This window comes from Uloborus diversus, chromosome 2, assembly GCF_026930045.1.
Source record: "Uloborus diversus isolate 005 chromosome 2, Udiv.v.3.1, whole genome shotgun sequence".
Taxonomy (NCBI): domain Eukaryota; kingdom Metazoa; phylum Arthropoda; class Arachnida; order Araneae; family Uloboridae; genus Uloborus; species Uloborus diversus.
Window position 1 is genome coordinate 53,969,142 of NC_072732.1, and position 13,190 is coordinate 53,982,331.

General features: G+C 33.1%; 1 protein-coding gene across 1 annotated transcript in view; it reads left to right on the forward strand.

The window, feature by feature from the left end:
- Positions 1–1,157: 1,157 nt before the first annotated feature.
- Positions 1,158–13,190, forward strand: part of LOC129235145 (homeobox protein SMOX-1-like) — a 47,962-nt gene continuing 35,929 nt past the window's right edge. Inside the window, exon 1 of the mRNA XM_054868836.1 lies at positions 1,158–1,264. The gene's annotated coding sequence lies outside the window, so the exon portion shown is untranslated. The remainder of the gene's footprint in view (positions 1,265–13,190) is intronic.

Here is a 13,190-nt window from a genome sequence, read left to right on the forward strand (position 1 = left end):
GCATATTTAATAAAATAACAGAATTTATTTAAAAATACTAAGAACTTTTCATAATGCACTCAAAAGGTCACAATAACTTTTCTGGGTCAGAAAGGACAATATTTAAGTATTCCTGTAGTTTTCAATTAAACTACAGGAAAAGTTTAATTGAAAAAAAAAATAAAATAAAAAATAATTAATTTGAATTTTGACATCTTAAATTCAAATTATGTTTTTCGCAATCACGAGTGTGTGTGTGTGTGTGTGTGTGTGTGTGTAGGCGTGTGGGGGGGGGGGGGTATGTGTATGTGTGTTTGTGTCTGCGTGCAGGTATGAGTGTGTGGGTAGTTGTGTGTATGAGTGTTTGTGTGGGGGGAATGTGTATGTGCGTAGGCATATGTGTTTGTGACTGTGTGCAGGCATGAGTGTGTGGATAGTTGTGTGTGTATGTGTAGGTGTCTGTATGTGTGTGTATGTGTTTGAGTGTGTGTATGTGTGTGTATGTGTTTGAGTGTGTGTATGTGTTTGTGTATGTGTGTGCGTATGTGTGTGTACGTGCGTGTATGTATGCGTGTGTGTGTAGGATATGGACGCAACCTGGAGACGGTTTTTGCTAGAGGAGCAGCATCGGGAGGCGGCCGGTCGACGGTGGTGCTGCAGAGGGTACTGGTGGGAAAAACAATCATAGCACTTCAAAAGAGTCAAATGAAAGCAATAAGCAATCGTGATTGCTCAATAAATAAAGTGTGATATTTTGTAACTAATAAAACAATGACACAAAAACATTGTTAAAATTGTGTAAATAATCCCTACCAACCAACTACTATTTAATTTTTAAAAAGTATTCAAGGACTGTATTCAAACAATTTACAGTCCCTACCGATACTCCTCTATGAAACAGAAAGATAGACTTCGAAATTGTTTCGACCAAGTAGGATTGGATTAGTGGTGCGGCAGTTTTCTTTCGATGGTTTTCCCGAGAAGAGCCCTCAAAGCTGTCATTTCTTCACACACCCATGATTTGTGGTGGCGTAACCCTGCCTTTCCGAAGGGTCCGAGTCATCACGTGGTTCAGCAGTGGGGGTGTCACTACACAGCGGCGTTTTTTTTTTTTTTTTTTTTTTCATTCTCTAGTGTTCGAGACTTCTCCCGCATCTTTCAACTGCTTCCACTTTTCTTCCCGAGCCGCATGTGCCTGGGTGTTATCTCAAATCTGTTGACATTTCGGAAGCGAGAAGTTAGTCTTTTTCCAAGATCAACTCTGTTGTTCCCCTCCATACGTAAGGTAAGTTATTCCCAAATTTTGAATCGATTCCAAATATGTATGGACCAAATGAAACACAATGTAGGGGAATGTGGGGCAAAGTGAAATGGTTAAGATGACTGAGTTTTCTCAAAATGAAAAAATCGAAAATTTGTTTTGAAAACTACATTTCATAAAGAAAGAACTTTGTATTTTGTAGTAAAACTTGCGTTGAAACAGTATTTTTTATTTTTGTCAATGAATTTGAGTCTTCAAAAAAAAAAAAAAAAGTGGAAAATTTTTCACTTCTTTTTTTTATGGGGCAAAGTGAAAAATAAAATATTTTTCTAATGAAATATTTTCTATTCGAGTATAAAAGATATTTTTGATCAAAAGAATCAGTAAATAAAAGTTTGAATGAATAAATGAAAAGATAATGAAACAATAAACAAAAAATCAAACGAATAAACCAATAATTCTATAAGGAAAAATAAATAAACGAGTAAAAGAATGAATGAATAATAAAATAAGTGAATGAATGAATAAATATGTAAGGGAATTACTAAATGAAGGAATGTAAATGAATAAATTAATAAATGAAAACGCAAGTGATATATTAAATGATTGAGTGAGTAAATGAAACAAAGTATTTCACTTTGCCCCGAATGTACTTGAGTAATTGTATAATTTATTTAAAATTACCTGGACGACCGAGCCTCGCTCGGCTTTAAAAGAATTATTTTTTGTCAGCTTGTTTTTTTCCTAAGGTTCGATATTTTTTCAAATATACTTGAAAAGCATCACGTTAACGAAATATTAAGGCTCTCGCCAGTCGTTGGATATGCTTCCGAGAAACGAGAGATATACATGCAAGCACTTCATCAGCATTATAATCATTTCAGCTATAAGAAGGCTACTACTAAATATAGGCCTCCTCTCTCCCACAGACATCCACCAAGGGAATCTCTGAGCTGGTTGCGTATAGCGTATAAATATTTAACGCACGGTATTGACAAAAATGTAGTTTCTAAGACCAAACATGACGACAATAAATATGAAAAATTGGATTGAAAATGCGCCGCGACCGTCTTTAACATTAAAGTACCAAACAAAGAAGATTCTGAATGCAATTAAATCAACATTTTGCTTTAAACTATCTGTTACATTTTTGTTTCCACTATGCAATTTTCCCGTCATTTATCTAAAGAGTTGCGATTCACGATTTTATCCCAATCGAGATTTTCATTTGAAATAAGCATTTTTAGAGTAGTTGGTCACTTTACGCCAGAAAATGCTGCATACAGCATGCTATCCATAAAAACCGATGATCCACAAACCACTCCAACAAATTACAACAACAAAACATTCAGTCTCAAGACATATGTTTTTCCGAAATAAAATTTAGATGCATGATTAAAAAAAAATAATAATAACTAGCTTTTACCCGCGGCTTCGCTCAAGTTGATGTAGTTTTTTTCAACTGATTCAAGTAAATGGTCATTACAGGCAGAGGTCAAATAGTTACCAAAAATTGTTTGTCTCTTGTTTCGCCGACATTTCAAATTGCCTGCCCCCTTAAATGTATCAAAAGGTATGATTAAAAGTGAAAATTAGGAGAAGGGGAGTAAATGAAATGTCGGCAAAACTGAGAAGACACCCAAAAATTCACAAAAAATAAATCACGAAAACGTTCAGGAGTTGTAAACAGGGCTGCGGAGTCGGAAGGAAAATGGCCGACTCCGACCCCGACTCCGACTCCGGGGTTTCGAAACACCCGACTCCGACTCCAACTCCGACTCCGACTCCGGCTTTTTTATTTATTTATTTTTTCAATTCAACCCCTATCCCCCTCATGAGAAGGGAGGAAAACCTCTATACATAGATTGAAATATTAATTTGTTTCTTATGAAATTTAAGCGCTGTATTTTTTTTGTAAAATTAAGAAGCATACAACGTCAGAAATTGAATTTGAAAATCAAATTGTTCCAATAATTACGATTTTAAAATTGAAATCACATAATCATCCTATTGTTAAAAAAAATTGAAAAGGTTTAACTTGCTCCCCATTAATGTTTAACGAATAGATGTTGATCAAATCGTGTGATTTTCAAAAACGCTTTTTTTGCTAAGTCAAAAAACCTTTCTAGAGCGAGGGCGGTCCGCTCCGGCCGAGATCCATCTGGTGGGTGACACCTCAAGTATATTTCAAAGTTTATAAAAACAATACACATACTTTAATTCTGAAAAAAAAAATCCCCAATAAATTTGAAATTATATTTCATCTATAAAATTTCAACGAAAATAAGGCACTATACTTGTATTGAGGGAAAATATGGGGTACATGTACGCTTGGAGAAAATTTTACAGAAAATGCGGCAATATACAGCTTTGTACAAATAGCTTTTCTTTTTCCTATAATTAGTCCCTCAATTTTTAATTTTAATTTTACTGGCTGCTTTAGAATTAATCTTGAAATGAAGATTTTAAGATTAACTGCAATTATTTGAGTGTTGTAACCAAGATATTTGTTCTATTTCATACTTTTGTTGAGAATCAAGCTTGTAGATGTTGTCCTTAAATTGAAAAGACAGATATATTTTATCATGTCTTTTAGATTTGCGCCTTTGCACGCCAACACTAAGTTGAATTACAGAACACCGTAAGATACCTCTCGAACTACGGGCTCCAACTTGCTCAAGGGGTACATTCCTTTTACAATTTTATAACTGAGGTCGAAGTAAAAAAAATGTTATTATTGTTGTTTTAAAGTGATTTAAAAAAAATTTATTATTGTTGTTTTAAAGTGATTAAAAAAATATAAAATGTTAGGTAAGAAAACCGTGCTCACAGTTGCTATTATTTCAAGAATGTTGAAAAACAAGCAAACTAGGGAACAGCGTAGGTGGCTATTACAGAAAATTCGATGAACAATCAAGCCAGCTGGTTGTTAATGACAGTTGTTTTCTTATTAGTAGGCTTTTATACATGTAATCGAATCAACTGGTAGTCAGTTTTTCAAAAAATGCCAGGAGAGTCAGCGAAAATTAAAGAAAAAAAAGTAGACCGGAGTCGGAGTCGGAGTCGGCATATTTTCTACCGACTCCGACTCCAACTCCTTTACGCCAAAATCAGTCCGACTCCGACTCTTCGACTCCGACTCCGACTCCGACTCCACAGCCCTGGTTGTAAAGAAGTCAGTTTGGGTAATTCCCAAAAAAATCCAATTCAAGTGAGGTCAACTATTCTTAAATAAAGTGAAACAGTTCCCTTATAATCCCGACCTCCGTCAAATACATAATATCCAGCGCTAGACTGGCAGTCTAAATTAGTGTATAATGCATAACTTCTTACCGTAAAAATCGTCCTAAAATAGGGTCAACAATCACTACAAAAACTGATTCTAATAATGTCCCTTTAAAGTCAGAACATCAAACCTTTAAAATCCCCACCAGAAGGAAATCAACTGTTTTTAAATAAAGTAAACGGTCCTGATTACAATACGAAAAAGTTCAGAGTAAAAATACCATTAAAATCAGAATAAGCACAACAGTTTTTTTTTTTAAGTTCCCATTTAAATGAGGATAATAGCACAAAAACCTTCTCATTTCGCAAAGAGAAAAATTCCCAAAAGTCTCTATTAGAATAGTCTCTATCAGCGTTTTCAAATAACATTTCCCTCTGATGATATCAGTTATGATTATTTCCAAAAATTTTCATCAGTACAGGTCTCATAGGATATAAAACAAATAAAAAACAAAAACAAAAAAAAAGAAAGAAAGAACAATATTCTCCATTGTCGCCATTATAATAGGGACATTAATCCCCAAAATCGTAATTAGCATCATTAACCCTTAAAAATACACACAAAAAAAAGAAAAAAAGAAAATTAAAAGTTTTATAAAAGTTTTAAATAATTCGCCAATGTACTAAAGTAGTCGCCTGGTAAGACTGCAGATAAAAAATGGATTTGGTGGATTAATTTACGTTTTAATATTAGTTTTAATGTTATTTAAGAGCCATTGTCTGTAAGAATCAGGCAGTTTTGAACATTTGTGATTGTTGACATTTTTAATTTTTTTTATTTTCACATATGTTGTTCCTTATCATGAATGTAATGTAAATCCGAAATTTGAGCTTTGTCTGACTCACCGTTTTTGAGAAAACAATTTTTTTTGTTTAGGGGACGTGGCACATTTTTGCTGGTTTTTCAAATTTGCAGATTTTAATGTGCTTGTTGCTTGAAGCGTCCTTATAATGACATGGATTTTTTAATTCCATATTACTATAAGATCTTGTTAGATACTGTTACAGCTGTCAAATCGGTGACACTACGAGGGCGACGCCCACAAACTCTGATTAAAAATGACCGAAAATGAAATTTTTTTCTATATTCAAGGCCAATTTTCTCGAATCGCCTTCATGATGATACTAACATTTTTAGATCATTTTCTAGCCACATTTACATACATCAAAAATATATATCAAAATCGGTGTCAATATAAGGACGAAAGAAGATATTGGAACTTTTATTCGATAAATTTCACAAAAACAGAAATATTTAGAATCTAATCACAACTGTCGCCCTCACAGCAGAGATCTGATACTACATTAGGTTGATAACCAACATGTTTGTCTAACATTTGCACAAAAAAAATCGGTGTCACTCCTATTATTTTTGGAAATATAATCGTTCCAAGTTAGTACGTTATGGCGTTTTTTTTTACATTTATTTATTTAATATTTTCACACCCAGATTTTTTTTTGAACATATTTATTTTTAATTTAATACAAAGAAGTGTACCTTATAACATAAACAGCTTTGGGCAGCAAGAGAGTATTTTTCTTGAATAGAAAATGCCGGTTTTGATATAAGTACCAGGTGGATTTATTGTGCATAACATGTCTAGATTATTATACCAATACTCGTCTTGTTTTTCCGGCCAAACAAATTTATTTATTCCAATTGTTCTTGACAGGCATTTGACCTAAACTTGCAAATGGTCAACTTCTACTATTTTTCTGGAATACCATGTTTTCCCATGCTTTAGTGCTACAAAATTAGCAGTTTTCAATAAAAGATGACCGCCTTTCTAAAATTGGTTGATTTAATTCTTAATGTTTTCTTCGTTTTGGTCTACGTTACCTCAAATTCAGTTTCAGATTCTGAATGTTCGCTTTCTTCAATATTCTCATTTGATGCATTGAGAAAGCATTCGTTTTTTTTTTTGTTTCTTCCATCGAAAAAAAAAAGGGATAGGATTTGGTTCATAGTACAATATTCTGAAGCAACGAACAGTTTTTTCCCCGTTACGAACTGCATTTCTTATTAAGTGTGCAACTTGACAGGGATGTTGTTTTTTCCCAGTATTTTCACCAATCGTAAATTGTTCTTATAAATACTGCTTCTGCTTTGAAGTGAACTTGAACTGAGCTCGTAAAGATAGGGCCCATCCAATTTCATTAAATTGAACTTGTGGCAATGTAGGAGTATTTATTAGTTGAAAATTTGAAGCATTTATATAAGATGTTTGTAAGAGCTTCTCTCTATACATCTGTCGTATAAAATCCATTTGAAAGTTGAGGTCAAATGTATGTCAAGAACAATTGGAGTAAATAGATTTGTTTGGCCGAAAAAGCAAGATGAGTATTGCTATGATAATCTAGACATATTATGCACAATACATCCGCCTGTACCTATATCAAAACGGGCATTTTCTATTCAAGAAAAAGACGCACTTACTGCCCAAAGCTATTTATGTTAAAAGATACACTTTTTTGTATTAAATTAAAAATAAATATGTTCAAAAAACTATCTGGGGGTGAAAAGATTAAATAAATAAATATTAAAAAAAACGCCATAACGTACTAACTTCGAAAGATCATATTTCCAAAAATAATAGGAGTGACACCGATTTTTTTTCGTGCAAATGTTAGAAAACATGTTGGTTATCAACCGAATTTAGTATCAGATCTCTGCTATGAGGGCGACAGTTGTAGTTAGATTTTAACACTCCGTCGGGCGCAATATGTTGTAGAACATGATCGGGCGCATTGAGCCTGGGAAGCACACTTTGATCTACTGATCTTTTCTAAGCATGTTCACATTTTCTTACGAAAAAAATGTCAACTACAAACACCAAAGAAGGGAAATAAAAGTTTTTCATGATTTTCGAATGTAACAAGGTTATTTGAGAAAATGAATATACATTTTTCTATAAACTATTGAGGGCGCATGGCTAACTAAGGAATTCGAGGTGTGCCTAATAGATCAGTTGCGCCCGACGGAGTGTTAAATATTTGTGTTTTTGTGAAATTTATCGAATAAAAGTTCCAATATCTTCTGGCGCCCTTATAGTGACACCGATTTTGATACATATTTTTGATGTATGTAAGTGTGGCTAGAAAATGATCTAAAAATGTTGGTGTCATCATGAAGGCGATTCGAGAAAATTGGCCTTGAATATAGAAAAAAATTCATTTTCGGTCATTTTTAAACGGAGTTTGTGGGCGTCGCCCTCGTAGTGTCACCGATTTGGCAGCTGTAACAGTATCTAACAAGACCATATAGTAATATGGAATTAAAAAATCCATGTCATTATAAGGACGCTTCAAGCAACAAGCACATTAAAATCTGCAAATTTGAAAAACTAGCAAAAATGTGCCACGCCCCCTAAACAAAAAAAATTGTTTTCTCAAAAACGGTGAGTCAGACAAAGCTCAAATTTCGGATTTACATTACATTCATGATAAGGAACAACCTATGTGAAAATAAAGAAAATTAAAAATCCCAACAATCACAACCTGCCTGATCCTTACAGACAATGGCTCTTAAGAGTTGTTTCACTAATTTGGCGGATTAATTTTAACTTCAATACCTCATAGTACTTAATGATCTTTTTACCAAAATTAATTTGGCGTAATTTTTACATTTTAATGTAACTTTTGTCATGGCTGTAGCACCAAAATTTTTGAACACTCGTCCCGAACACGTTATCATAACTCTGCCTATCAAATAAGTTTTAAAAATGTCATTTTGTTTAGTTTCCTTTTATATTTCTTGCAATTAAAAGCAACGTTAAAATGTAAAATATTAAATCCTAATCCATTATTTATCACCAAAGGACCACAGTACCATACATTCGGCAGAGACTTGCCAAGTTTATGAAACTGCGTAAAATGTTTGGTTAATCTGTATTCATAAGATATGATTTTTAATTCCGAACAGAAGATGCTGTAAAGAAAATGTTTTGCATGTATTTGGCCGTTTCTGGCGAAAAATAAATCTTTCTTCGACGGTAACTGGGGGGTAAGGGCAGACTCTATTTCATAACTTTATTTAGTTACCAGATAATTGTAAGTAGCAAAAATAACCGGCGTTGCCTGGGTCTGTAATAATTATGAGAAACAATTGCTACTTTTATTCATTCTCTGCTGTAACTGAAATAACTCAAAACACACCGCTTTGACGTGAAAAAATAGAGCTTCTTCCTTACCCATAAAAGTAAAATGGCAATAAGTATGAAGAACAAAATAGTACTCTTTTAGAAACGAAAAAACGATATTTAAGCACGTACAAATTTGAAGAATTTCCAAAATATAAAATTAAACTTCACTTGTTTAAAAAGATTTATCTTTTTTTTTCTTTTTTAACATAGTCTAAAACCTTTTCTATATTGCTATTGAAGTACAAACTTTTAAGAAGTGTAGCGGCCCGTAATCCCTTACTGCGATTTAAAATGTTATTAAATTTGCATTAATCGTTTTGGGATACCTTAAATGAGGCTCCTCCTCCCTACTTTGTAAAACTATGTTACAAATTTTCATCGAAGAGATAGAGTCGCGAAATACAGAGATACTTCTGGTGATTATAAAATGATGCTACCCGAAATGTTTCCAATAAACAGTAAAAATTTGGCAATTGTTTGAAATTGTGTGCAAAGACAAAGTAATGGAAGTTTTTGCGCTGTTTTTGGATTTGCTTAATTTAGTTGGCGAATTATTTTACGTGTTAACAAATTTAAAGAAACAAATATTAAAGAAATGGCGATATTTGGTTCCATGTGAAAATCGAAAAACAGTATTGCGTAGTCTTTAGCTTCAAAAACAGCGACAGTTGAAAAAAATGCCAAGTGCCTTAGCTATTGAAATGATTCCACAAAAAAAGTTTGGCTAGATTCCAGCTGATTGACTAAATACCCAGTCAATACAAATGAATTAAAAAAAAAAAACATTAATTGCCTCAAAGTTGCATTAAAATGGAAAATAATCAGCCAAATCCATATATTATTTGCCAATCTTGTGCAAAAATCCTACTTCAAGATTTGACTTGAGAAAAACCTTGAACAGTCACGAAAAGCAAAGATAGTCAACAATACAACAATAGTCGCTATCGACAGGCAGTTGAGATGATACACTAAATATTGTATTGAGTTAAGGAAAGCCTTCGAACATGGAACTAAAAAGCTCATAACTCGTTTTTTATTCTACTTAGAAATTTCGAACAGGTGCCATCTTCAGCAGAAAAACCAGAGCTTTCGATGGACATATTATGTTAATATGTGCAAGTATTTTTTCATTCCCATATTAGAGAATTTATACGAAAATTGTGTTTTATTGCCCCCCTAAGGGGGTTTTGCCCCCCATAACGGGACGAAAAGTACCCTATGTGTTATTTTGATGAATAAGTTATATTATTGTAAAGTTTCATCAAAATCCATTCAGTAGTTTTTGCGTGAAAGAGTAACAAATATCCATACAGACAAACTTCCGCATATATAATAGTAGTAAGATAATAATTTGAATTTTGACCTCTTGAATTCAAATTATGTTTTTCGCAATCACGAGTGTGTGTGTGTGTGTATGTAGGCGTGTGTGTTTATGTGTGTGTGGGAGGGGGTGTATGTGTGCTTGTGTGTAAGGAGGTATGGGAATGTGTATAGGCATGTGTGTTTTTTTCTGTGTGCAGGTATGAGTGTGTGGGTAGTTGTGTGTATGAGTGTTTGTGTGTGTGTGGGTAGTTGTGTGTGTATGTGTAGGTGTCTGTATGTATGCGTGTGTATATGTGTTTGTGTAGGCATATGTGTGTTTTTGTGTGTGTGTGTGTGTGTGTGTGTGTGTGTGTGTGTGTGTGTGTGCGTGTATGTATGCGTGCAAGTGTAGGACATTGACGCAACCTCGAGACGGTTTTCGCTAGAGGAGCAGCATCGTGAGGCGGCCGGTCGACGGTGATGTTGCAGAGGGTGCTGGCGGGAAAATAAAATAATAGGACCTCAAAACAGTCAAATGAAAGCAATAAGCAATCGTGACTGCTCAAAAAACCGTATAAAACTATTTGAAGTGTAAAAAAGAAAATTCGTAAATAAAATAAAATAAGACGGTCAAGCAATAGTTTTGCTGAAAAAAAAAAAAAAGCCTTACATCGACCTATATAATGCCTTTGAATTTGTTTTTAGCCAAGTATCATTGAAATTAGCCAAAGTGGCTAACATCAGCCAAGCCTAGCAACCCTAAGCAAGTTTAAATTTTTAAAGCGAGAAGAGACAAATTTTCATTGTTATACTTGCAAATTCTCTGCCTGATGTGTCAATTCAGTTTTTTTTTTCCAAGGCTTAACTTAATTAGATTTTATATTAAAAAACTTTTTTTGTTAAAAAAATCGCGTTTTTACAGAAAAACACTGATGTAGATGGACTTGGAATGCAAAACTACAATTAAATCCAAAATTTCATCCAAATCGTTAGAGCTCTTTCCGAGATAAGAAATATAAATACAGTGGCTGCCAAAAGTGTTCGTACACTTTGAAATTTTTTAGTAAAACCAAAATAACAAGAAACTGAACTCAAATATAAAGTCCAATATTTTTTCACATCATTCCTATGTCATTCTAAATAAAACTCTGTAGTTTTTTCAAAATATTGACGCATATTATTTTTGAAATGGGTCGAAAAGCGAAGAGACAGAGAAATTATACTCCACAAAAGTCATCATACACTCAAATATTTTCGAATAAATTCATGATTAAAATTATCATACAGTGGCTCCCAAAAGTCTTCGTACACCGACGATTTTCAACGAAATAGGCCCCAATCCATTGGTTAGAATTAATATTTCGGAATAGGTATTTAATTATAAGGTCTATGATCAATTTTTAACAAAACTACATGAAAAGTTTTTAAAAAATATTAAAACTTAATTTTTAAAAAAATCAAAAACCAAAAAGTGCCTGAAATTTTATGTCACAGAAGTCTTTGTACACTTTATAAAATGTCTATATATTATTGAATAATCTAACTTTTTATTAAGTTATTAATTAGTAGAATATCATACAGTATTCATAACAACTTTTAAACGTCTGGGAATAGATTTCATTATTTTTCTTTCTTTTTTTTTGCGTAATTTCAGAGTAAGTGTTCAACCACACTTCGAGTCTTACTGTTTCTAGATCTATTTTCGTTTTAAAGCCGTATTTTCGTAATCTAGCCTATAGATATCTCCAAATACGTTACATTAAGTTCAAATCTGGAGATTGAAGGGGTATTTTCTAAATTTTAGGACAATTTTTGAGGCACTAGATGCAAACGTTGAAAACCGTGTGCTTCATATCGTTATCTTGATTTAAAAAAAAAAATAAATAAATAAAAAAAAAACAAAGTTGTTTCCAATAACCAAATTTTTGGCTAAGAGTTCAAAATTGGTTTTTAAAATATTTAAAGGAACAGCATGATTCATTATTTCATCAAAAAATTCCAAACTACCAAGTCCTGATGGCCTGATGCTGATATTCACCCTCACACTAGAACACCTCCACCGTCATGATTAACTGATCCAACTAAGTTCTTAAGATTAAGTTCCTAATTTTTTCTTCTACTTACAAATATGCAAAAATTTAACCAAAAATAATGAATTCATTTTTATTTGTAAGTAAGACGTAATTCTAAAACGTTTTGAGCTTATTTATCCTTGATTTTGCGACGAAAAGTGTAAGCTTTCTGTTTTTCGCGCGAGCAAGAAAATTTCTGCGGGAAGAGGCCCCATTTAATCCAGCTAATCAGAGAACTTGGCGAAAAATTTTAGGTGAAAATTAAACGTAAAATTTTTCTTTTAACTCTGTAGAAACTTTTACAGCACTCAAATGTGTATTTTTCATAATTTTTTCAACTTTAAATCTCCGATCACGTTTTGTCAACTTTGTCGGTTGACCTTTTCTTACCTTGTTTTCGGTCCGATTCCTTTGTTTAAAGCATTTTATCAAGCACTCTACTATACAAACAAATAAATTAACTAATTTAGAGTCATTTCAAACCAATTTACCACTACTGTGGGAAACAAATTCCGGATTTTGAATGGTGTTTGCGGTTTTTTTCGAATACCAGCGATTTTATAGCAATAAAGACAATATTAAGGAATAAATAAACAAAAAATTAAAGCCAAATGACTTATAAGGGTCAACACAATGCAAAAATATTAATAAAACGGCATATGATAATTTTAATCATGAATTTATTCGGAAATAGTTGAGTGTACGATGACTTTTGTGGCTTGTTATTTCTCTGTCTCTTTGTTTTCTGACTTATTTCAAAAAGAAGATCCGTTAACATTTTGAAAAAAACCAATGGGTTGTATTTAGAATGACATAGGAATGATGTGAAAAAATATTAGACTCCATATTCGAATTCAGTTTCGAGGGGGCTTCAAGTTCTAGAATGATTATAAAATAAATCTGTTCTTCTCAGAGAAAATTCGCGTAGATTTTCAAAAGTTTTTTTACTTGGCTAAAAGTCTTGTGGGCCTGAAAACTGGGAGATGACATAAGGGGGGGGGTGTATTAAAAAGATGCCGAATGTTCATACATTTCTTTAGAAAAGAAGACGTTGATGACACCATGTTATTTGTCAGATAAAACAGGCATTATAGGCATTTCCATTGCAGACCGCCAAAGACATTTCCCCTCCATACAATGATCCTCATC